Source organism: Prunus mume, linkage group LG3, assembly GCF_029339155.1.
Source record: "Prunus mume cultivar Tortuosa linkage group LG3, ASM2933915v1, whole genome shotgun sequence".
Lineage (NCBI taxonomy): Eukaryota > Viridiplantae > Streptophyta > Magnoliopsida > Rosales > Rosaceae > Prunus > Prunus mume.
Window position 1 is genome coordinate 12,723,923 of NC_142700.1, and position 17,560 is coordinate 12,741,482.

The 17,560-nt window shown below is 40.5% G+C and overlaps 1 pseudogene across 1 annotated transcript; it reads right to left on the reverse strand.

Annotated features, from left to right (window-relative positions):
• Positions 1-806: 806 nt before the first annotated feature.
• LOC103326148 (BURP domain protein RD22-like) lies at positions 807-2,225 on the reverse strand (annotated as a pseudogene). The gene is made up of 3 exons (XR_016125422.1): positions 2,057-2,225; positions 1,824-1,938; positions 807-1,648 (listed from the first exon to the last, which is right to left on the reverse strand). The product of XR_016125422.1 is annotated as a BURP domain protein RD22-like (transcript).
• Positions 2,226-17,560: the final 15,335 nt, after the last annotated feature.

The window sequence follows — 17,560 nt, forward strand, 5'->3', positions numbered from 1 at the left end:
GTTGAGGGTAGGGTGGCATTTTAAACCGAAAAACCGAAAAACCGCAAAAACCAACCGACAATTTACCGCAATGAAACCGCAATCGCGGTAAACCGAACCGCATTTGCGGTATTAAGAACCAACCGCATTTGCGGTTGCGGTTGCGGTATTTGATTTTCAAAACTTGCGGTTACCGCAAACCGCAAAGTATAGTCATACGGATGATGAAGTTGAATTTTACAAGGAAATAGAACATATGACAACTTGTAAGTAATTAGTTTATTTATACTAATGTTATTTTTGCTTCTTCTTATAATAAAATGTACTAAACTATGTTGTTTTATTTGTAAATAACATTGGTGCTCAAACAACACAACGGGGTTCTTCAAATCCACTCACTACCAACACTTGAGTTTGTAACATTGGTGCATTGCATTTTCCTTTTAGTTTGTAACTTTAATTAACTTTGAATTGGATTTTTCGTTTTTGTTGTAACTTTAATTCATTTTGTTTTGCATTTTCCTTTTGGTTTATAACTTTAAAGGATTTGGAATTGGAATGCTTGAGAAGTTTAACTTTAATTGGAATGCTTGGAATTGTAACTTTAATTTTCTTAGGTTGTGAATGCTTGAGAAGTTGAGGAGATTGTGAATTTATATATGTTTGAGAAATTGAGGTTGTGTATTTATTTGGTCTTCTTCCAAAATTGTCATGGGCTATTGTTTCTTTGTGCTGGGTGTGCCAAATTAGGCCCAAACAACACCACATGAAGAGGCAGAAATAAGTAGGGAGATAATTATATAGGGGTGCAAGCTTATTATACGTACAGTGCTAAGTGATGATCATGCAAATTTGCGGTTCGGAACCCAGACAATATGATCGGTGGGAAGGAAATGGCAGATGGGAATTTTTCCGGGCTTAACTTTGAGGATTTGGAAGGCCAAATGCTTTGGGTTCCATTCTGATGTGTCTAGATGGCAGATGGCTACTGCTTTAACCTTCACCCCATCATCGCCTTTCAGGGGGAGAACATAAGCTGCTATTGGTTTTATTGCATGGTAGTAAAACATAGCATAGGGATAGTTCTGTTTATGACACACAACGACATTGTCACCTGCCAGCTTCTTCAATCCCGGCATTGTTGTATACTAGTGCACGGACATGGTGGCTCCTTTTTCCAATACCTCCGTCGAGATTGCTTGAACATTTCTTGTTCTAAGCTTCGAAGTGCTAAAATCAACCATTGATTCTAAAGATGTGGCGCAATATTTTTCCTCTCCCTTAACGCCTGGAGCTTCACACGCTTCGATTGTTTGCTTAATTGTTTTGGCTTCCACAGATGTTGGCTTCACTGAAAAATGGTTGAAAATTTCTGATAGTTTGTTAGAGGAGAAGGGGATCGATTGAGCACTTTCGCGTGGCAGGAAAGTAGCCGTGTTTGAATTTCTAGCAAATTGGAAGTTTGTTGTTGCACCAGGGCGCATGTCCTTCTCCAAGAAGAAAATAGCTACGTTTGTATAATGGAGTTGATTGTCAGTGGGATGATCATATCTCTTGTAATAAAGTACAAGTGCCAAGGGGATATTTTCAGGTTTGCCCTTGTGGTCAGTTGGCTTTCCATTCCCAACAGCATTCATGATATTTGTGCTCTTTTCTTCATTTGTGGAGTCTGCAAATTATATATTGACTTCATAATGGAAAATAAGTAATCAGCCGATTGAAGAGTGAGTGACACATTTGTGAATATGTTGCCATACGTACTCTAGTACCATACTATAATTTCTCATGTACGTTCTTACATGCTATGAAGAGATATCTAAGATTCTAAAGTGCTTAACACAAACCAGGATGCAAAAGTTCACTGATAGCTCTTGGCATCTGTGTGTTTGGCAGGACGGAGTTTCAGTAAAGTTAAGGTGCTGGTTGAGCAGCATGGTTTGCCAATGCCACCACTGCTAGCTGCAACATTAATTCAAACTCTAAATAAAATCGAAGAGAATTACAGGAACACAAAACTTTCGTTTATATAGAGTACAATGAGAGATAATGGAAAAGTTAATCAAATTGCAGAGCTTACACTGAGAAGAGCAAAGATGAGTGGGAGATGAAACCCCATTAGGACTGAAATTAACATAGCAAGAGATGTAGCTAGTGGATATGAAGCAAGAAATTAAAGAAAGTCGGAGCTGGCTCTTATGGTAACAATAGCAACTGGCTTCACCATTTTATAGAGGGGGAAGGGAATTGTTCCCCTGTACGGACGAATTATGAGTGGTACCCAGAAGTAATACTCCACCCACCAATATAGAGCTTAATTACTTCTCACTGCCTCACTCACTTAAATTCATTTGAGGCAAGTGGCACGATGTGATGTATTAGACATAATTGTGAGGGTATACTAGTGATTTACCCTTTGAACTTATACCTAACTTTCGATTAACTCCCTATCTTTTTTTTTTTTAGGAAATTAAAGATATGAACTTCTTTTTTTCACCAATTTCCCCCCTGTTGTCTACATCTCAACATTTCATCCAATTCCCTGTTAAATCATTTTTAAAAAATACTAGTGATTTATCCTTTGAATTTGTACCTAACTTTCGATTAACTCCCTATCCTTTTTTTTTTAGAAAATTAAACATATGAACTTCTTTTTTTCACCAATTTCCCCCCTGTTGTCTACATCTCAACATTTCATCCAATTTCCTGTTAAATCATTTTAAAAAAAAAATTGGAAAAAAGAAGAAAAAAGATAAAACAAAATAAAAACCTTATCTCCTCAGTTTTTTTTCCCTCCTCTAGTTTTTTCTCCCCTCCCCTCTGCCTGATGCTTCTCCCGAGGCCAACCAGCCCCGCCCCCGACTCACCTCCTCCCGCCTCCTTCTCTCTCTCTCTCTCTCTCTCAGCCCTATTCCCTTAGGCTTTAAGGTTTTGATCTACTTTTTTGTATTTCTTCCTTTTGTTCTCTACAAAGTGTATCTCTCTCTCTTCTCTCTTCCCCCTTCTCTCTCTTCACAGACATCAGCACTGCCCACCTTTCACCCGCCCCCACCTCCTTCTATCTCCCTCTTTCTTCAACATCCACAAACTCACCTCCCGTAAAACCCAAAACAGCCACCCAAAAAAAAAAAAATAATATTCAGGATCAAAGCCCTAAATAGCCACCCAAAAAATTTCAAGATATTTATTATTAACCTCACCTTACTCCCTAGGAAACCCAAATAGCCAAACAGCCACCAAAGAAAAAAATTTCAAGATCAAAATTCTAAACAGCCACCCAAAAAATCTCAAGATGTTTATTATTAAATTTTGTTTTCCTCTCTATAACCTTGGCAGGGAGAGAGAGAGAGAGACGCAAAAAGAGAGAGTGGGAGGGAGAAGGAGGAGGGGGTGGGCACATGGGGGAGAAGAGACAGAGGGTGGAGGGATGGTGATGTTGGTGGATGTTGAAGAGAAGGAGGGGGAAAGTGATTGAAGAGAGGGTGGTGATGTTGGTGGCTGCCAAATAGAGGGTGTATATATCATTATTATTTCAATTTTCAATATTTTTAATTTTAATTTATGTATTTATTATTTTAACGTTTGAAATGACCAATATGCCCTCATATTTAACGGAAAATTGGATGAAATGTTGAGGATTTAGACGGTAGGGGGGAAATTGGTGAAAATAAATCATATCCTTAATTTTCTAAAAAAAAGGATACAAGTTCAGGGGGCAAATCACTAGTATACCCTAATTGTGAATCAAATACAATTGTTGCACATGGGAAAAAGGTACCAAAGGTTTTTGAGATAAAACCTCACAGCTGGATTGGTCCATAAAATAAATAGTTAATCATAATGGACTTAAGTGGTTAAATTTGAGAAAATATCGATGGGTATCTTTCCCTAAGAATGGGTGGACGTGTATTGCAACAAGTGGTAAGAGAGCAATAATTGGCCTGGGACACTTGAGTTTTAGGTGCTTCATTAAGGATTGAAGATTTACACAATAGGTTTTCAATCGAGAGGGGGTGGAGAGCCCATTAGGAACAATAATTTTAGGACGACATGTCATCAAAACAAAAAAATTTCGGGCTGAAGCTCTGATACCACTTGTTGGGAAAGATGACGAAAAATCGAAGAGCCAATAAATAAATATGGCACTCCTAGGATCTGACTTCTCCCAGCCTTGTGTAAATAAAATCGGCAAAAATAATACTCTATCTTCCACTAAGAAAAATAATGGGAATACAATAATAATCTCACCAAACACCGGTGGCTAAACTCTCTCTGTTTTTTCTCTCAAGAGGATTTTCTCTCTCACACAAGTGAGGTTTTTTTATCTCTCAAAACTGTCTAAGTTTTGGTTTTCTAAGGGATGCATTAAACTGAAAGAAGGCAATTGCTTTTATAGGCAAACGTTCCTAACTAATTGGTGGCCGTGCATGAAAGAGAATTCTTCTCATTTTCTCTTCCATTCATTTTCTTCAAATTTTCCCGTCCTTTCTTTCATTTTATTTTAATATTTATTTCCTTCTTTTTCTCTCCTCCACTAACGAGGGAAACCCATCAACTATTTCTCACTGATTTTTTTTAAAAAAAAATTAAGTATGGCTGCAGGAATGGCAGATAAGATTCTTGTTAACAGCAAATTCACAGCATCTATGTTTGCAAAGACATTTAAGAATCTTAATGCATGAGGAATTCAGCCAGCTGTTCTTGACGCAGCTGTTAATGTGAATCAGTTTGATGAACCCACCAATTTGTTTAAGTAGCAAACGTACGTTTGTATGGTTTACAGTTTCCTTGATGATTTTCATTTCCGAATTTTATGTGGTAGCTTACTGTTGTTTTCCTGCTTTGATATTTTCCTCCTTGTAGGATAAATTCTGTCAATAAACCGTTTTGAGAGGAAAAAGAATACAGACTTGGCAATTTCTGTTGAGATTTGGATTATCAAGGGAGCTCAAGATTTAGAGAGAGTGAGAGAGGTAGCTAGGAAAACAGAATTTTGGAAAAGTTTTCTGGTGTGATCTGCTGAACCATTGCAGAGATCACGCCCTTTTTCTATTCATTCTAATTCTTTCATTTACATCAGCCAATCATTACCATTGTGAATGTGACACATGGCAGTACAAGGCCTAAGAGCCGTTGGACACTAACTGACTGTTTTACACCTTACACTTGGCATATGAGCTCAAGTCACTTAACTAACATAATGCTTAATGAAGCTAAGAGTAAAAGCAGACTAATTAAATTACTAACTAACAAGAAATTAGCTAGTCAATTTACATTTCAACACTCCCTTCTAAAGTGCTAGCTGATTTCACACCAAGTAGACTTCTCAAGTAGCAGAATCTGTCTCTGTGCAGAGCCTTGGTGAATATGTCGGCAATTTTCTCTTCTCCTTTACAGTAGATCAACTCAATCACACCCTTTTGAATTTCATCTCTAATGAAATGAAACTTCCTGTCAATATGCTTGCTCTTTTGATGAAGTACCGGATTTTTAGCCATTGCTATAGCTGAGGTACTGTCACATAACAGTGTAGTTGCTGTGGTTTCCAAAGTCTTCAAGCACGAATCTAAGCCAAATAGCCTCTGAGGTTTCTTCAGCTGCACTCACATACTTTGCTTATGCAGTTGATAATGCTACACTTTGCTGCTTGACAGAAGCCCATCCAAACGAGCCACTTCCAAACGAAAACGCATACCCAGAGGTGCTTTTTCTATCATCCTCAGATCCACTCCAGTCACTGTCACAATAGCCAATCAATAGTGCAGATTTTCCAGCCAATACTCAATTCCATAGTAAATTGTTCCTTGTATATACCTTAGAACTCTTTTGGCTGCTCCATAGTGCTTCTCAGAAGGGTTATGCATGAACCTTGCAAGTAGACTAGCTGAGAACATAATATCTGGTCTAGTTGCAGTTAGATATAGCAGGCTTCCAACAATTTTCCTGTACAAGCTTTCATCCGCAGCTTCACTTCCATCCTCTCTTTGCAACTTATCAGTGGCAACTAATGGAGTGCACACTGGCTGCAATCTTTGAGTCCGAATTTCTCCAAAAGAGTTTTAGCATACTTCTTCTGGTGTATGAATATGCTCCCTTCAGTTTGTGTTACTCCCATGCCAAGAAAGTGGTGTAATAAACCCAAGTCTGACATTTCATACTTGCACATCATCTCTGTTTTAAACTCTTCCATCATTCTTGTACTACTCCCTGTGTAGACTATATCATCTACATAGATTGATACTATCAAGGCACCAATTCCTTCTTTGTTTCTCACATATAGAGTCGCTTCACTTGAGCTTCTATGAAAACCACAGTGAATGAGATATGTATCAATCTCACTATACCAGGCCCTTGGTGCTTGTTTTAGACCATAAAGAGCTTTTCTCAATCTATACACTTTATCTTCAGCCTCTTCAACCACAAAACCATCTGGTTGATCCACATATACTTCCTCTTCAAGCACACCGTTCAAAAATGCTGATTTAACATCCAATTGCCACAGCTTCCAACCTTTCTGTGCAGCTAGTGCAATGAGTGTTCTAATGGTGTCTAACCTTGCCACGGGTGCAAAGGTTTCATTGAAATCAACCCCTGGTTTCTGTGTGTAACCTTTGGCTACAAGCCTTGCTTTGTGCTTTTGAATGGAGCCATCAAGATTTAGCTTGGTTTTGTAGACCCACTTCACTCCCACAATCGGTTTGTTACTTGGTCTATCAACTAATTCCCAAGTTGAATTCTTCTCTATCATCAACATTTCTTCTGTCATAGCCTTTTTCCAGTCTTCATCTTTGACTGCTTCACTGAAACTTTCAGGTTCAATGATGCTCATCTTGCATTGAGCATACACATCATCCAAACTTTTTCCATTTCCTTGGAGTACGGTCATAAGTTTCAGAGGTTGAAACTGATGAATCAAGTGTAATCTGAATCCATGGTTGCTTGCAGGTCACTGATAGCTTGTGTTCTCAGAGAGATTGCACAGACTGAGGTGAGTCACTTGCTTCTGAATCAAACTCAGATGTCATTGAGCTTTGTTCATCATTCCAAGGAATTGTAACCTCCACTTGTGCCTCATTTGATTCCCAATCCTAAATGGCTTTCTCATCAAAAATAATACTCCTAGACAGTTCAATCTTTTGAGTTCTCAAATTGAATACTCTATATCCTTTTTCACAAATTCCATAACCTACAAATACTCCCTTCTCACCAGTTTCCTCTAGTTTGTGCCTTTTCTGTGAAGGGATGTGAATGTAGCATAGAGAGCCAAAGATTCTCAAGTGTTTGACACCTGGTTTCCTTCCACTAAACTTCTCAAATGGTGTTGTGTTGTCCAAAGCACTTGTTGGACTTCGATTCTGCAAATAAACAGCTGTATTCACAACTTCTACCCAAAACTTGAATGGAATCTTCTTCTCATGCATCATTGTTCTTGCCATTTCTACCACTGTACGATTCTTTCTCTCTGCAACACCATTATGTTATGGAGAGTAAGCTACAGTCAATTGCTTTTCTAAACCCATCTCTTCACAAAACTTTGAAAATTCCAGGGAAGTATACTCTCCACCCCTGTCACTTCTGAGTTTCTTGAGTTTGTAGCCACTTTGAAGTTCAACCATGGACTTGAATCTTTTAAAAATAATGAAGACATGTGACTTGTGCTGCAAGAAGAATATCCAACACATTCTAGAGTGATCATTTATAAAGGTGAGAAAGAATCTGTTGCCTGCAAGAGTAGTAATCTGCATTGGACCACAGATGTCAGAGTGTATCAGTTCTAAGGGCTGTGATGCTGTCCAAACTTTCTCCTTGTCAAAAGGTTCTCTGTGACCTTTTCCTATAGCACAACCAGAGCACACATGCTTTGTGACTTGTAATCTAGGCAGACCTTGCACCATTTCTTTGTCTTGCAGGAGCATCAAACTAGTATAGTTTAGATGTCCATACCTTTTATGCCACAGCCAAGATGACTCCTCAACTGTTACTTTATTAGCCATAGAAGGTTTGACATATTCTAGGCTTAAAGGAAAACATCTATTTCCTTTCATTGGTACACTTGCAATCAAATCCTGCATCTGCCTATCCCTATAAATATCAATCATATTATCACTAAAGACAAGCCAATATCCATGTTCTACCATTTGACCTACACTTAACAGGTTCTCATCCAAACCAGGGACAATCATAACTTCCTTAATGTATCTGGTCACACCCTGCATTTCTATGACCAATGTGCCTTTGCTAGTTGACTGCACCAAATCACCAGCACCCATTTTGACTCTACACTTCACATTTTTATCAATGTTCACAAGCAAAGACTCATGCGAGGTCATATGATTACTACATGCACTGTCAATAGACCACATATTCATATTCTTTCCAATAGTAGCAGAATGACATGCATAAAACATTGTTGCAGGTTCTGTTACCTGATTAGCAAGATTTGCTACTTTTCCAGCCTTGTTTGCTTGATCACATTCCTTAATGTAGTGACCAAATCGATTGCAACCATAGCATTGTGGCTTTCCTTTAAACCAACACTCTCCATAATGTAGTTTATCAAAATGCGTGCATTTTCCCTTAGCTTGATCTGGTTTTCCTCCTTGATTGATAGAGTTCTGAGGTTTAGAATCCCATTTCTTACCCTTCGATTTCCAATTCTTCTTTGGCTTAGCATCACCAGAAGCTGAACTTGACTGGGTTCCCTTCTAATTCACACTCATACTACTTGTAACACCCCGACTCCAATTTAATTCCTATTTTAATTAAATTAAGAGAATTATGAATTTACTCTTGGGTTAAGGGTAATTTTGGTCATTTTCTTATCCGGAAGGATTTCAGGACCATGAGTGGTGTGGTTGCATAGGTGGTACTGAGACGAATCCTTAGACATACGGTAGGCTTGAATCGGAGTTGTAATGAAGATTTGGCGATCAAAATAAGTTCAGTGGCGCTACCGTAATTATTTCAAAGTAAGTTTGAGTAAAAATCAAATTTTCAGTTTTTACCCTTCACTTTCTCTCTCTTCCTCCCGCGTCTCCTCCCTTTGCGTGCGACAACTCTCCCCGTCACTATGCAAACCGAACGGAAACCACCGTGCCGCCGCCGCCACACCGCAACCGCCTCGAGATCGGTCCTGCTTCGACTCGCCGTGAAGTCCCGATCAAGACCCACCCAATTTTCCCGCCGGAAACCTCGAATCCCGCCGCGGGCCGATCGGTTCGAACCGGTTTCCGATCGTTGCGCCGCCGCTCCACCGTCCGCTTCTGTAAAATTGATGGGCTTTCTTCCTCTTTTTACGTGTTCTAGCCGACTGTTGCTTAGGATTGGAACGATTTGGAGGTTTTGGAAGTTAATTTTTGAATTAGGTTTTGGTCGGTTTTCAATTTGAAATTCCGCCGCCAGTTCCCGCATTTAATTGGACCTTGTGGTAGTTGAAGAAGATGCTCCATTCGTCGAGTAGTATCTAGGATTGGAAGGGTGGCTTGTGATTTGGAGATTTTCTCGCCAAAATTTCTCTGACCCACGCACCGGCGCATGTGGAGGCGCATGGGCAAGGCTGGTGAAGTTGCTTTTGTTCCTAATGAGATCCTTAGGTTGCACGAGTGCGTAGGATTTTACGGATCTCAATGCGGACGTCGTTTGACTATCGAACGAATCTTCGCATATTGTGCGTTATTCGAGTTCGATAGGTTCTAACCGTTGGATCGTTTCCAAATTGAAGTATGTTGATCTAGGTACTCTTAGAATCCTATAGGAATTCGTGGATCGTGAATCGGAGCCCCGAATGTTTCGATTCAATAATTCGAAGTTTGTGGGATTAGCGATAACCGTATGATGGGAAGCGATTCCCAAACCTGTAACCGGACCTTAGGATATCCTATTGGACTTACACGCATCGGGAACTTGGGGATTTAAGTATTCTCTTTTGTGAATTCCCGTTTCGAAGTGTATTATATTAATCAAGGGTTCGTATCTCGAAATAGGTACTTCGGTTGATCATACGCAGCAGGCAGGATCCTCTCGGTGTAACACCCCGACCCCAAATTTATCCCATGTTTAATTTATTTAAGTGGAATTGAGAAATTACCCGTGGGATAAGGGTATTTTGGTCATTTTCTTACCCGGAAGGAATTTGGGAATTCGGTTGTACTGTTGCGTAGAGCACGGTGAGATGAGTTCAGAGACACGAGTGGGCTCGAATCGGAGTTGTAACGAGAGAGTTATGATCAAGAAGCTCTGGCATAATCGTAAAAATTTGGAAATTGATTTTTGGTTAAAAGACGGAATTGCCCCACTCTCTCTCTCTCTCCGCGGCCCTCTCTCCTCCTCCGTTCGCGACAGCCACGGTGTGGCCGGCCGTGCTCTCGTCCGCCACCAAAGTCGATGGGGCCGGTACCAAAATGACCGACATTGTCCTCTTCCTACCCGGGTCGCCACCGTGATTTCGCGGAAAACGAGGAGAAAGCTCCGCTTTGATAGAAATTTCGCGGCTTGTTCTCCGTCGTCCGCCACCGACTCGCAAGTGAGGTATGGTTTCTCACCTATTTTCCGAGCTCTAGCTGCTCTGGGTAGGAATTGATCAATTTGTAGCGAGGCAACCCGACGCGGTTGAGGTTTCCGGTTTTGCGATCGCGATTCCGCCACTTCCGGTCAGTTTTTGGGGTATGCCCAAGAACAAAAGTGGCTCCAAATTAGGTGTATTACCTAGGGTAGGAGTCTTGGCTCATGATTTGGAAGTTTTCCGGCGATGCGATATCGCTTTAGACACCCACGCGCGTGTGGCGGCGCGTGGGCACCGTAGCTGAGGGGCATTTTTGTCCCATTGCGATCCTCTCGATGTCACGAGCGCGTAGGTGTGCTCGGATCTCATTTTGGATACCGTTAGAGTTCCGAACGGATATTGCATATCGCGTATTTTCCGGGTTCGCTAGGTTTGGACCGCTTGGATGGTCCTGAAGTTATAATATGTTGATCTGGTATTACCAGGATCGTGTAGGATTTGATGGATCGTAAAATGGAGTCCCGGATACTCCAGAAATGCCAACCCTAGGGTTAGGGTTTTAGTGATCGTCCGATCGTGCGATCGTGAGCGATCCGACCGTCCGATCTGGACCAAACTTGCAGGACATGTGTCCTAGAGCCTGTGGAACCTATAGGAACTTTCGGATCGGAATTTGGAGGTCGTGGGCCCCGTAGGCCTGTTTGAACAAGTTTGGGTAGTTTGACCCTGGGTTGACCGCTAGACTTTTGTTGTAGTTCTATCATCCCAGGAGGGTTAGAATGACCTTAGTGACAGGTCCTGAGCGTTGTCGAGTTAAATGGTTTATATGCGAATTTAGGATATTATGTTATGATTTAAATTGCTGAAATTATCAGATGCTATACCAGGGTTGAGGTTTGTATAAGAGTAGAAATTATATTTTTATATATTAAATTGTGTGGATGTATAAAGGTAAATAAACCGATTGAATGTTAGCTTACAGTGCTATACGACTACCCCACACTTCATATTGTGATCATGTTGAGGGTGGTGAGAATGTAGCGAGGACCCAGGAGGTCGCACGCGCCTTTGGATTAGCCGGCGTGATTGCACTCCCATACGTGGCGGTGCGGCCCGACGCATGAGGAGATGTGATTGTGTGATGGCCGGTGAGAATGTAGCTGTGCCGTGGTGAGAATGTAGCCGTGCCTGCAGAGGTCGCACGCAGCCTTTGGATTAGCCGGCGTGTTGACAGACCCATACGTGGCGGGCGTCCCCGACGATGAGGAGATGTGATTGTGTGAGGGCTGGTGAGAATGTAGCGTGCCCAGGAGGTCGCACGCGCCTTTGGATTAGCCGGCGTGTTGATGTGCCCCATACGAGGCCGGGTGCACGTCCCGTCGTATGAGGGGTGATATTGTGATTGTGTTTGGTGCGTTGTGATGGATAAAGCTTAGAATGTATGAATTTGTGTGGCGGTAATGGTTTATTTGGTATTAGGAGCCAGGATAGATACGAAAGAGCTACGTGTGGCTTGATCCCGTGGTAAGGGTACGTAGGCAGCCTGAAGTTACTAGGTGCAGCCACATATTAGACCCCACTTAGGTGGTCTTATTGAGATTGGTTTGGATCTCGTTGATGGTCCCGAAACTTGGTTGAATTGAGACTCGTCCTGTGGACTGAGCAAGTGAAGGTGTGCATAAATAGATTTTGAAGTTGTTATATGCATGGTTGATGCATTAAGTTATTTTAAAAACTCTGTGGGCAGTTTTGCTAGAATCATTTGAAGGCCGGAGGCCATTTATGTAATTGCATGAGATTATATTGTGCGTGCTGCCGGTTGGGTTATAAAATGTGTTTTATGCAGGTGGAAATTTTGGGGAAATGTTCAATTTACAGGGGAGACTCTGCCAAAATTTCGGTAGAAAGTCTCGTGCCCTTAATCCCATATGGTAAATGAGGACATAGATTTAAGGAGTGAACCCGGCGTGGGTGTGATGCCGGGGTCTCCGCAGGGTTCGTCTCGGGTTCCGGGAAATTCGGGACGGGTCCTGTCACTCGGGGCCTGGCAGCTTGGGATTACCTGTGAGTGGACTTTGTTTTCAAGCATTTGCATGGTTTATTGATAAAAGCTTTGTGCATATGTTTTTAATGGTGATTATGATTTAGTAATTATTTGGTTGATGAATTTGGATATTCTTATACGTATTGGCAATATATTTTGGCTATGGCTATATTTGAGTATAATGGATATGTTTATATGGATTTTGGGATGTCTATCTATATTGTCTATGTATAGAGTATGAGGAGTTGATGTTGTAAGGTTGTGGAAGGATATGAGTTTGAGTGATGGTTGTGAGATATATGAGTATGTTAGGTGAGTACCATTCCCTGGTTATTAGGCTTCCCACACACGTCGTTGGCAGTGCCGGTGGGGTGGGAAGGCCATGAGTTTGGGTCTCACACATGTCGCTGGCGTGCCGGTGTGTGAGACACTTCCCATACGTGTCGCTGGCGCGGCGTATGGGAAGAGTATGTATATTGTTTAGTATTATCACACATGTCGCTTGGCGTGCGGTGGGGTGATGATAATCGCCGCGTAGGACTAGTTATGAGATATGTGAGCTACACGTGTCGCTGGCGTGCCGGCGTGTGAGCTATGGAGTTCCGCCCCGGTTGGACTACTCATCCTCGGACGCTGGTTAGTACTTGAAATCCTGCGTACTAGCCAAACAATCCCCCGGTTGGATTGTTTCCCCGGTACATTAGTATGGAGAGAAGTATATGTTATATTATAGTTATATACTTATATATATATATGTATGGGTTGGCGAGAGTTGCATATTTTGGGAATGGAGTTGTGGTTGGAGATTTTGAGAGTTATTGGGCTTTGAGATTTTATGTTTTGAGTATTTGGGTTATGGATTGTGAAACTGCATGCTTGAGCATTATTTTTACACAGTGGGGTTACTATGTTGTTTTAAATGCAAACTTTATTTTTGTCCACTCACATATTTCTGTTTTGCGCCCCCCAGGCAGTAGTTGCTCTTGGAAGTGTTTGAGCAGTGTTCGAGCTCAAATCATTCCGTCCGTAGATAGGACTTGTGTAAATTCCTTCTACTCAATTGTTTGTTGTAAATTAATTCTGTTAGATGCTCTGTTATCGCCCATGTTAGGTTGTTACTTGAGGCCGGAGGCCACTTTAGTTTGGATTGTTGTATGTTGAAAGCATGCTGGCAGTTGGGATTTATATTATGTAAATTATGCAGGTTGAATGTTGTTGGTTTTGAGCATTTTACAGGGGAAACTCTGCCAAAATTTTGGTAGGTTGTCTCGGGGTTTAGTAAGTGGGCCCGCATCGGGAGATGTCGGCACTAAGATGGGTCCGCCCGGGGAAATTCGGCGGGTCCTCACATTATCTGAAAGCTCTTTCAGTGGTACTCTCAGCATGCCTATCAAGCCTTCGAGCAAAACCTCTTAGTGCAGCAATGACTTCTTGCAACTCAATAGTTTCACTATCTTTAGTTTGCTCAATTACATAACACACTGGATCAAACTCTTTGGTCACACTTATAAGCAATTTCTGAACCAATCTTCCTCTTGATAAATCTTCTCCATACCCCTTCATTTGATTCACCAACTCAAGCAAACGAGTGAGATACACAGACAAGGTTTCATCATCCTTCATTCTTGTGTATTCAAAATCTCGACGCAGACCCTGTAGCTTAATAGATCTGACCTGTTTATCACCATGAAACTCCTGATGTAGAATGTCCCAAGCACCCTTTGAGGTTTCTTCATTCAAAATTCTGGGGAAAATGTCATCTGAGACAGCCCCTTGAATAATACCCAGTGCCTTAGCATCCTTCATTAACAGAGTTTCTTTCTCTGATTTTGACGACCCCTCTGCCTCAATCTTCTTTCCTTTCGATTCTGAGATTCCAAGTCCCTTTTCAACTAAATCCCAGAGTCCGTGCGATTTGAAGATGGTTCTCATCCGGATCTTCCAGAATTCATAGTTGTCACCATTGAATATTGAAGCCCGAAGATCACCACCACTTGACCCAGCCATTTGAGATCTGAATCAATGAACTGAGTATGAAATTTCACGTTGGATTTCAAAGCTCAGCTCCGACGCCCATTTCCAGATCCAACCTTCGCTCTTGATACCATGTTGAGATTTGGATTATCAAAGGAGCTCAAGATTCAGAGAGAGTGAGAGAGGTAGCTAGGAGAAACAAAATTTTGGAAAAGTTCTCTGGTGTGATCTGCTGAACCATTGCAGAGATCACGCCCTTTTTGTATTCATTCTAATTCTTTCATTTACATCAGCCAATCATTACCATTGTGAATGTGACACATGGCAGTACAAGGCCTAAGAGCCGTTGGACACTAACTGACTGTTTTACACTTGGCATATGAGCTCAAGTCACTTAACTAACATAATGCTTAATGAAGCTAAGAGTAAAAGCAGACTAAGTAAATTACTAACTAACAAGAAATTAGCTAGTCAATTTACATTTCAACAATTTCATCTTTTGCTATGCTTCGTACCCTTGAAAGAGATGTGCTTCAAGTTCCTAATCTAACTGAAACTTCCCTGACAATTGCAGGCAAGTTCCTATCACTGAGTAATCTATTAATCTTACTGACAGACATGTTATACTAAGTTATCAACTAATAGGTAAGAGAAAAAATAATTTATAGGGATATGCGTGTTCTTTCATTACTATATAACCTTGTCGAAAGAATATATGATATTAATAGCCTATCAATAACCAAGCAGAAGCATGCAGTAATCACCTGGTTGTGTGATTAAGCTTTCCCTTTAGGTTCATTTGTGTGTTGAAAGCTTTATGGATCTTGCAATTTAACTACAATATCTTGACGTGGAAAGACATTCTTTTGTTTTTTTCTCAGTAAATTATGAAACATGCCTGTAGATGTTATATCTAGAATTTAGGTGTTACTACTGGATTGCTTCAGATTATCTACGGGCTTGTGAAGGCTTACATTCCTAGTCAAGCCTGGAGTTGTTATGTGGGGAAGAAAACGAAGCTTATGAAGAACGAATAGCAGTAAACTATTATGCTGTTATCTGATTTAACATCAGATGGCTCTTTTAAAGCAAACTTGTCTGACATACCTGCAAATCGAAACCCTGGATGGATGTTCAAATTTCCTTTGTTATTACAAAATATAAGTGCTTAGTTAGTTGTGTGTGTGACATATGTCAAGATATATATAGATGTCAAAATGAAGTAACAAGACTGTCCATGATGACCTGTAGCTTGTAGTCCGAGAAACATCAGCTCCAAAGAAATTGGGTGATCACTCTGTAAAACTTTGTGTTTAACCTGGTATGTATCTCGAGAGGTGAAAGGAATTTAGTAATTGACTGGGGGATAATACGCTTCTTATCTTGCAAAATTTACTCTACAAGGTTGCAAAGAATGCTCTTAGCTCAAAATATTATGTATGGATTATATGAACTGACTAAATAAAAATTCTTGAACAACAAACAACCAGAGCTAACTTACAACATCACAAAATTTTCATTAATGAAAGATGTAAATCCAGGTTTTTTTTAATGAAACAATTAAGCCCCATAGTTTCAGCAAATCTGTATTTAGCTTTAACCAATTTTTTTTTACCGTGTTAGTTTAAACATTTTGGGAAATTAAATCTTGTCTTAATGTACAGTTATGTCATATTGGGATTCTTATGTGTCCGTCACTCACAGGGTTGTATGGGATTGCACTTTGGATTATTGTATGAGCTAGCAGACAAGTTATGTCGAGTCCTTAGTTTCGAATACCCAACCCCGCCAGGCGACAAAAGGAACCTAACACCATTCCCCAAAGTCAAACTTGCTTTTCCCACTTTGTCTTTGCTTCCCCAAAGTCTTCCTCACCTGCAGATATTGTGCACATCGTCTAGTCTAAAACAACTGACATCTCAGAGTATACACACGTTAAAGAGGGTTAAACAAACGATTTTTAAAAGGACAACCACGTCACTATGCATTAAAAACCGACGTGGTAAGCAATTACAATGTCACACAATTGGATCCTCATGACGTAGTGAAAGAATTAACCACGTCCATTATTTTATGCACATCGATGTTGAAAATATAATCCACATCGGTTCTTTTCCTGTCCATGCCTTCAATATAATTTTTAACGTCAGTCTTTAGCAAGAGCAGTCGTGGGTCGGTATTAAGTAGTATTGTGTCATTTTAAGATGGTCAGACATCGGTTCTGCAGCAAGAGCTATGTCTAACTCTGTCCAATGGGTTTTTTAAAATAATTTAAACAACGATTCTCACAAAAGACAGACGTGGAATATGGTTAAAACGGTGTTGTTCTTCTACATTGTGACGTGGTTAATCACATAAGAGACAGTTTTTTTAGATGTGGGATGTGGTTAATGCATTTTACGGCGGTTACTGCGCGACTATTGACATGTAATATACTTTAAACGTCTATTCGTTTCTTCGTGCGTTGTCTTTTATATTGTAGACGTTAGTGTCTTTTTTTATTTAACGTAGTATAAGTTAACCACGACGGTTTCTAAGTTACACAAGTCTATTTTCCTTCAATTAGGGACGTGGAAAATTATCTATACGTCGGTGCTTATTTTGATCTTGACATGTAATGCTCTTTAGACGTCTCGGTTTTAATAAAACCGTCATCTAATGTTGTTGAATATTTCATTTTAGGCTATATATATAGTAATTAGACGTTGGTTTGTAATATTTTTCGATGTTGAATGTATTAACAACGTCGATTAATAGCCGCCGTTGTTTTATATATCAAAAGATGGCGGTCGATTTCATGAAGGTTTGAAAACCTTCTAGACGACGGTGGTTTCCCGTCGTCTATTTCGATTTTTGTAGTAGTATCGAAATCAAGTGGAGATGAACTCCTTCTCTAAGCAAACGAAACGTTTGCAGGAAAAGAAAGATAGAAAGAGAAGGGGCAAAAATGGAAGAGCAGAAAAGGTTAAGTGGAGGCCATTTTCGGCAATTTACTGCGCTTAAGAGAAAACAAAATTGAAAACAACAGTTAAGTAGGGGTACAAACGTCATTTCACTATTCTTAA